Source organism: Triticum aestivum, chromosome 1B (genome assembly GCF_018294505.1).
Source record: "Triticum aestivum cultivar Chinese Spring chromosome 1B, IWGSC CS RefSeq v2.1, whole genome shotgun sequence".
NCBI classification, from domain to species: domain Eukaryota; kingdom Viridiplantae; phylum Streptophyta; class Magnoliopsida; order Poales; family Poaceae; genus Triticum; species Triticum aestivum.
Genome location: NC_057795.1, coordinates 46,175,630 through 46,184,685, shown reverse-complemented (window position 1 = coordinate 46,184,685; position 9,056 = coordinate 46,175,630). Strand labels below are relative to the sequence as shown.

General features: G+C 43.9%; 1 long non-coding RNA gene across 23 annotated transcripts; it reads left to right on the top strand.

Moving 5' to 3' along the window:
- The first annotated feature begins 2,311 nt into the window (after positions 1–2,311).
- LOC123105878 (uncharacterized) lies at positions 2,312–8,234 on the top strand. 23 transcript variants are annotated; one of them, XR_006451086.1, is made up of 7 exons: positions 2,313–2,950; positions 3,051–4,309; positions 4,401–4,475; positions 5,342–5,395; positions 5,637–6,811; positions 7,006–7,249; positions 7,780–8,234. It is a non-coding gene; the product is annotated as an uncharacterized lncRNA (long non-coding RNA). The 23 variants fall into 23 exon arrangements; XR_006451097.1 differs by having other exon boundaries at positions 2,314–2,950; positions 3,051–3,153; positions 3,449–3,474; positions 3,566–4,309; positions 4,401–6,811; XR_006451078.1 differs by having other exon boundaries at positions 2,314–2,950; positions 5,628–6,811.
- The last annotated feature ends 822 nt before the right edge of the window (positions 8,235–9,056 follow it).

Genomic DNA, 9,056 nt, shown 5'->3' with positions numbered 1-9,056 from the left:
GGGCGTGGCTGGCGAGAGTGGGCGCGGCCGGCATGGTGATGGGGTGCGGCCGGCAGGGACGGAGTGCGGCCAACGGGCGATGGGGCATGGCCGGCGGGCGACGGGGCGCGGCCGACGGGGTTGGGCACGGCTGGCTGGGGGAAGGGGCGGCAGCGGCCGGACCAAAGGAAGGAACTCTTTATTCTAGTTTTACAGTTATTTTAAAATATTTGTTCGGTTATAGCTAAAATGAACCCTTAAAATGTATTTTTTTGACCCGTATATCAATTTTACAGGTTACGATTTTAAGAGGTCTGGTAGAGATGCTCTTAACAGGCACTGTAAAATTTAGCGCGCGGCGTAGCGCTTCAACAGGAGCGGTATAATCCAGCGCACGTTGAAACAACACCTGATCGCCGGGTGGGTACCGAAAGTTAATTCGAGGCATGATGTGCTCTGGTTGTCGCGAGCTTGCACTTGCTGCGTGGACTATCCCCTACCTGGTGTGTGTGTGTGGGTGTGTGGGTGTTATGTGTGTGTTCTGGTTCTAGCGGGGGTGCAAGTATTGTGGTGTGAACTTCTTTCCCTATGAATGAATAATGGAGCTGCGTAAAATTCAGATTTGCTAGGTCAGGTGTAGTTATGCTGTAGGAGTGGACGAGCGCCTCCGAGGAAGTAACGTGTGGTACGCCGTTTCTTCAGGCCAGTGGTGTTGACTCGTGAGATGGGGCAGGCCGCAGGCAGCAGCTTTGCATCAGGAGTGGGAAATAATTAACACTGCAAACGTGTGACCATGGGTGAATTCCTCCTAATCAAAAGTAATCATTCTTTTCAAGAAAGTACTTCCTCTGTAAACAAATATAAAAGTATTTAGATTACTACTTTAATAAGAAACACTCTTATATTTCTTTACGGAGGGAGTAGAAAATTGCCCCCTCACTTGATTCAACAAATTAAACTTCTCACTCCTTTTTTAAAGTATGCTTGTATTCAAATAACACGAAGTCTTTGACCCGTATAAGGAGACCCTAACACACGTATGAAGAAACTGAAAAACAGAGGGCAGCCTGAATCAACCAGTAAAACATGAAGATCTCTGAAGCTCTGTGTTCTCATTCCTAAATCTTGTGAGAAGACACCCGCAAAACAAGAATCTGCAACCAGACACAAGCAGGTCATCATCTTCAACCACGGCATAATCGTTGCCACGTTGCTTCCCTTTTTCTTCACACCGGCGCCAAAAAGACAAGGACACACTTGTGCATGCAACACGCCTGCATCAGCCTTCGTCATCTATGGCTTTGAGCACCGCTATATATGCCCCTTCCAGATGGAAGAGAAGAAGGATCTGATTCCGATGCCACGGCGGGGCCAACCGCCCGGACAAAGCAAGGCATCCCTCTAGAGTAGCACAAAGAATGAAGAAGAGCAGTAGCAGAAAATCATACCGATGAGGAGGAAGAGAAATTTCCATCTCCACACAACCACCGTACCTCCCATCTGAGGACCCAACCAGACAGTGCCGGTTGACCTCCATGCACCATTACCCGTGACCTCAACGAATTAAACTTCCCACTCCCTATGTGTGACCATCAGGCATCAGATTCTTCAACAAATTACTTCAATACCGGATTCGTGTAACTGGCCCCCTCACTTGATCTAAAGGTGGTTTTGGCACATGGGGCAGGTATTTTACCGAATTTTGACCAAAAATTTAATTTGTCCAGAAAAAATGAAAAAAGCAAACCTTTTTGACAAACAGATTTAAAAAAATGTAGTAATTCAATTTCAGCCAATTTTTGGGTCAAATTTCAACCATGGATGGGTTCCTAATTAACCGTTCTCCGTTAGAAAGAGGCAAAAGGTTCAGGTTCTCGTTGATTGGTAGGCTTACAGGTTTGTCGCGTCCCTGAACAGTTCCCGGATGTAAAGGTTTCCTTCCATCTGAGGAACCGGAAAGATCCGCTAGGATTTTCAGAACCCTTGTCTTGTTTCGGTGAATCGCAGATCCGATTCGACCCTTGCAAACAAATCTCAACCCGTTCATATGTTTATCTCATATTTCGTTTTACCTATCTCTACTCCTAATGTCTCAGTTGGTAGGTCGCGTTCCGGGATTTATTTTCGTCCCACCTCACCCGGTCTTTTTTGGTACTTCTTTGGTACTTCCTCCCACCTCCCGCTCAGTCGCGAAAAACCAAGAAAAACCCCACGATCGAGTCCCACATCCGCCCCCACGCGCCTACCCTCCCGTCGTACCCATCTGTCACGAACGAAAACAAACTAGCAAAAATAAACCGGCGAAAATTAACCAGCGAAAAAAATCACAAACCAACCACCCGCACGTACGACCGAGGTCTCTTGCCCTCGAGCGAGAAACAGTTGCCCAACTCTGTGCCCTCGTTCCCCGCCGCCGCCCTTCGTCCCCTCACCACCACCGCTAGATCCCTTCGCCGCCGCTCGGTGCCGCCAGCCCCCGACCTCCTCCCCGGCTCCCGGCGCCGCCCGTCCCCCATCTGCTCCCCCGATCCCGGCTAAGCCCGGCCCCCACCTTCTCTCTCACTCTCGGCGGCGATCCCCGTGGTGTCCCCGGACCGGAGGCCGTCGAGGATGTAGAGCGCCGGGAGCGCGGCGCCGACGAGGAACCCCCCATAATGTGCGCAGCGAGGAGGAGGCGCTCGGCGCCGACGAGTAGATGCAGGCGCAGATCGAGCGGGTACTGCCGCCGCGCACCGGCAAGTGCAGGTACCTGCATGCCCACCCGTTTCTTCCTCTCAACGCGAGACTGGAGGCCGATCTTGGCGGTGAGGAGACGGTGGCGGCGCCGATGAACTGTCCCCCTTGGCACCGTTACCGCTGGGCACCGAGACAAAGGAGTGCTGGATGCCAACGCCTCGAGGCCTGCCTCAAGTACAGATCATCAGCGGCAAATATTCAATCAACATACGACCACTGAGGGGATCCATCGGTGGTATTCCTATTGCTCTCGCAGTCTCTACATTTCATCCTTTTTTGGATTTTGCGATCTTTTCAAATAAGAGATGGGCAACAATGCTTTTTCTCCATGCTAGCATTATGAATGATGAAGGAGAAGAGCAAAGAACACAAATCTTCCCCACGGCTATTGATTTTATGCACATCGGCTGCATCATGTGATATGGTAAACCAACAGAGGTATGTGGATAATCCAAACTGCTTATTTTTCGTCCGACACCGCCCCACCTTCAGTGACCTGATTGCTAGCAAAATGTCACAACAGGTTTGTTTCGAAGTATCAGTTCAAAATATGGCGATTGAATAAAAAACACTATCTTATTTTTTATCTCACGGATCATACTTTAAAGTTAATAATTTTTATAATGCTCCGTAATAGATTCGTGTTGGTTGTGTAATTCTTGAGTGAGTTACATGTTCTCTCCATCACCCCCTTTATTTTTTGCAAATCAATTGCCTTCTTCATGTGTTTCAGCTGCTAGGACTGAAGGCCGAAGTAATGTATGTTTAATCTCAGCAATTTAGTTATAAGTCTAATTAATTCATACCATCTCTGAAACATTCAGTTCTAATTGGTTGCATACTTCCAAAGATCGTATGACACAGTAGCCATGGACGCCACATCAGCTTGGGAACATGGCCACAACAGATTGGTATCTTCTCTTCTGAAATTGGTTGCATACTTGCCAAAGGTCGCATGACTCAGCAGCCATGGACGCCACATCTGCCTGGGAATGTGGCCGCAACAGATTGGTATCTTCTTTTCTGAAATCCAATAGCAGCCGTCCATTTGTTTGCTGATATGCCTGACTGAATTTGCAAAGAGTTATCAAGTCTGTATTTGCGAGAGTTTCTCATTGTCTGATTGACGTGACTATCAAGTATTTGTTGGATGGCAACTCTAAGCTGCATGTTCATTGGGAGAATCATGATGAATCTTTGATGAACACTGTCAAAGATGAAAAGGCGAATTCTTCGATTCCCCGGGCTGTCAGGGATTTTGTACTTCCAGCAGGTTTTCTAGGTGAATGTTGGCATCCCCGTGTGGTTTGGTTATGCATCGATGCATTGCTTTTGCTCTTTGTCATGGAGTACTAACTGTGGAGGTTCAGGTTTACAATCTTAGAAATGCAGTGATTGATGTGTTTTCTAATTGTAATGCAGCAAACAAATTGTTTTGCAAGTTATGTACTTTAATTATCTGTATCTTACCATTCTTACCAAGTACTGTCAAATGTACAGCTTGATTTTGTATATGTATTTCCCTCAGTTTCTTGTAGGTTCCTGCATAAGAGGTCATTATTGCAGAGTTGGAGACTGACACTATGTTTATCAGGTAATCGTTTGAAACTATATACCACTTCAACCTATAACTCTTTGTTGTCCCTCTTTATATTCCAGAATTTGTTTCGCATGATTACCTGCAGTACATGCTATTGGAATTCCCAACAAACTTGACAGGATGGATTAGTCACACGTTGGTTACATCAAGTCTTCTAAAGGTATCCCGTAATCTATTAATCAAGATGTTTGCAGAACTAAATAATGTTGTAGTGACTGAACGATTACCTGATAAATTAAATTCAGTAAGTATATCATTTACAGTAGCATCTTATTCTTATGTGATGTAATATATGATCATATGGATTGCAGTATTTGATAGCTCCAAAATAACTTCAAGATTTTGCCACGTGCTCTCAAACAATCGTAGTCCGAACATTTGGTGGCCAGTTGCTACTATCTCTACTCTGCTTCGTCCTTTCGTAATGGCAATAAGAAATCTTGATTGCTGCCGACATGAAATTCTAACTGAATTTGTTATTCAGCGGGCAAATCCAACATCTTTTTGTACTGTATTTGCATGTTCCAGGATAATTTGGTGGCAAAAGAGCTACGTCGTTTCTCACTAGACCAACAGACAATAGTTGTGATACCTTTGCATTTATATAGTACCATATTTACTCATCTGTATACACTGTTCCTTTCATTCCTCACACCACAAGTATCTAACGGCCGGATAGGTCCAGTCCAGCCGAGACACATATATTCCAGTCCAACATACTCCCTCCATCCAAAAAAGCTTGTCCCAAGCTTTTTCGGATGAAGGGAATATATAGTCCAGTCACACATGCTCTAACGTGATTTCACGAGAGACAGTTAGGCCAGCAACGGTATATCCGTAAAGAATAGCGACAGCTAAAGGAAACCATTCAGCAGGTAAGAATGAGATAGACTTTTCAGTGCCAGGCAACCATTGCGCTGTAGAGAAGTGGAACAACATTTATGGTACTGCTATTGTTAATCGAAAGAACTTTCTTTTGTTAACATGGTACCCACTAACGTGTGCATATGCATTTTTCTCCTGTAGTCCTAGAGGGATAAAGACGCATATAATTACGATGGAGGTGACAGGCCTGAAAATGTGAGAATTGAAGCAATATATTCCCTTGTATATATGTTTTCTCTTTTGAAATATCTCAATAGTTTTCCAATTTGTTTCCTGTAAATCTCATATTTTAATACTCCTTAGACCTTAGTAATGCATAGGTGTAATATTTGTTGATATTGCAATTTTGAAGGATCTGCTTTTCTTGTATAGATCTATTTTTTTAATCTTGAAGGCAGTACAAGAGGCCCTAATGACATATATACAGTACTAACAGGAATATCCTGCCTTCACTGCATCGGTGGATCATGCGGAATCTCTGGGCACATGGAGCATTGCCAAAACCAGCGCCAGGGTGGCGCTCAGCTGACCCCCGACGTTGGTTCCACAAAAACACATGGGGAGGGGAACTATATGTTACAATCTGAAAATGGCTAAGGAGACATCAGATCTACCTTCTTGGCTCGGAGGGTGTCATAGGTGGCGCACAACTCCCCCCTATCGACAGAAACACATGGGGAGGGGAACAAAATGGAGAGCGGGGCGGTTGGCGGGGGACTCCTCGGCGGTCCGTGGGGAAATACAATGTGAAGAAGAGAGTGCGACATGACAAAGGTGAGATGGGCGTTATCTGGTTTCAATGGAGAGGGCTCCAGTGAAAAATGTCCCGCTATGGCGGGAAATGAGCGGGGAGGTGAGGGTTCGGCAGGGAAGGAGAAGGGTGCGTCGTGGGTGTTTTTTTTAATTTGTTCGGTCCGCGCATGTTAGAGATAACATGGCAGATAGTCTGGATAACCATATTTCTTCCTCACATATGGATATGCATGGATTTGAAGATACCCTATTCTCCAGACGGTTGAATTTTGGGGATCCTGTTAGATGTCCGTTTGATGTACGTTCACACTCGAAAGTAGGAGGGAGAAATGAGCTTCCACTTTAGAATTTAATTATTTTTTTGATTTATTTATATGCATTGTAGCCCGTAGCAATGCACGGGCGTTCTACTGGACTGACATAAAGTCAGTGAGTTCAAAATTTCCATGTTTAGTTTTGACTGATGTTATGGTTCTTCATTGAGTTTTGTTCCAGGTATTTACCTAGATCCTTGAGATGCTATTCGTATTGGCCTGAATGCAGTTGAGTTCTGAATCATAAACAAGCTGGGAGATTTGTCTTCCACATAGTAGGTGCTGATGCTTATGATTTTCTTCAAAAAAGATATGGGAAAGGCTAACTCAATATTTTAGTTTTCATTATGAGGACCATGTACATAATCGACCATATAGTTCAAGAAAGATCTATCGATGAAGGTTTGTTTGAGTTCCACTATTTCAGTTCACACATGTACATGTTCTGTATTTTTTGCAGTTTTTAGTGCATGCTCGGAGAACAAGATAAGAGGAGAGGCTTGAATCTTGAGATGACAAGGGTAGTCACCTGCTGCGACTAAAGGTTCAGTTTCATACTTCTGATGATATTGTTTGGATTATTGCCCTTGTACTATTCTTTTTAGTACGTACTAAAATATCTTGTTGTACGAAAATCTGATTTCTACTAAAACTTTGTCAAGTGGCACATTTTTCTTGTACTAATATCTGCATTTTTTACTGATTACTGAAATGTACCTTGTAACTAAAACTTCATAGGAAGGAGGTGAATGAAGCAAAAGGCACGAAAAGGAAGGAGCAGCGCCACAGGGACGATGTTGTCGGCAGCGCTTTGGAAGGATTCGCTCCAGAGAAGTTACGGTAGTCGGCCATCGCCCAGGGGAAGCAGGGAGGATGTCGTTCGAAACGCCTGGGTCTAGAGGAGTGTGTCCAGGTGGTGGCCGAGGATGGCGACGAGCAATTGGGTTGGGCATTTATCAACGTGATGGCGTCGTTGCTCAAGGTACCAACACCCTTGTTTTGACCCAATGTTTCTTGGCTAACTGTGCATGGCTAGGACTGTTTCGTGCATATGGGGGACGGCTCATGCCATCCACTTCCAAAGCAATAAGGTAGCCATCCATGTCACTGTCGCTTGCTATTAGTTTTTTTTTTGGATTCCATAGGTGTTCCTTAATGCATCAATCATTTTCAATTAGGACGGGAGTTTGAAAAATGTTGTAAGATTATCGCCATTTTTTTAAACTACAAAAGTCCAAAGATTATAAGCATGATCTTTTATTTTTCATGTTGCTCTACCTCTATAGTGTCAAATCATAGGGACTTTTATCACATATGCTAATTTATCCTTGATGGCAAATAATCCGAACAAAATATTCGGAAGTAATGGAGGCCTCGCTAGAGTAAGGGGGAAAATTGTGGGAGTAGACACACATCATGTAGGCGAGACGGCAGAGTTTGTGGTTGTACTGGCCATGAGTGGGCATAAACCACTTTACACTAATTACTTTACATTAATATTGTTGTTTGCAGACTTGAAAGGAGAAAATATTGGCAAAAAGTCCCTTAAAATTTGTAGTCTGGGTGTAGAAGGTTTGGGGATTTTGAGCCGGATGGGCCATTGATGGTTGCGGTTGGCTTGGACAGGGAATGTAGAGATAGTAAGTGAAGAGGAGCAGGAGAACGAAGACGAAGAAGAATAGTGGTTTATAGGTAGAAAAAAAATTAAGAATGTTGCTTAATGTGCATGAGGATCCAAACAATGTATATTTGGCACGATTAAAGTTGACTCATGTCGAGCCTCAGGATGGTGGTGGAGCGGTCATGGTGGACGGTTATTATGCAAGAATTTGTTAAACGCATCAAATAGATATTAATTTGTAACAAATTTTTAGTTTGATCATCGCACTATATGTATGCATTGTCAAATTGCCTTTTATTAACAGTTTACAATGTAAGTGAAGTGGACTTAAATTATTACTCGATTATACCTGTGCTATCTTTTTTTTACATGCATTATGTTTACATAATTCAAGCAAAACATTTCAAGAGCCCGTGGCAACGCATGGGCATTATACTAGTATGTTTTAGTGTTTCAATGAAACATTTGCCGTCTGTCGTTGCTCCACTTAGCCATTCTGTGTTGCTTCTCAAATTCAAGCGATTCATCGTCAATGTTCTATTTGCTTTCCACGATAGTACGAAAATACTCTAAATATAAATAAAGAAGTGCTGAAAACCGGATGAATCAAAAAAGTGAGAGAAAACTTAGAAAACAATTTAGCTCAGACCCCCAACGTGGAGGGTAACTGGAAAAAAAATCGTGGCGTAGCCTCAACTATTTAAATAAAAACATTTAAAAAAATGAAACTCAAAAAAAGATACGTGCATGTGAGAGCAAAATACCTCTGGGTCTCTATTTACTACTTATAAAAGACCAAACATGATGGAACCGATGGACTCATGAGAAGGAACATGTAGATCCGGTGTACTCTGTTCATCGCATACGAGAAGATCTAGCCTTGCTAGATATACCAGCTGCACAAGCTACTATACTGCCAGGGCACGGTTGGCGCCCCCCTGATATTGGGTTCATCAAGATCAATGTTGATGGTGCTATAAGTTCTGAAGCAGGACTCGCTGGTGCCGGCGTTGTTGCTCGTTCTTCTATGGCATTGATCGCTTCATGATGCAAACCACATGTGGGAGTTACAGACCCACTCATTGCCGAAGCCTTATCACTAAGGGGGGGAGTTCTCTTTGCTCGCTTGCGAGGATTCTCACACGTGATAATGGAAACCGACTGCTTG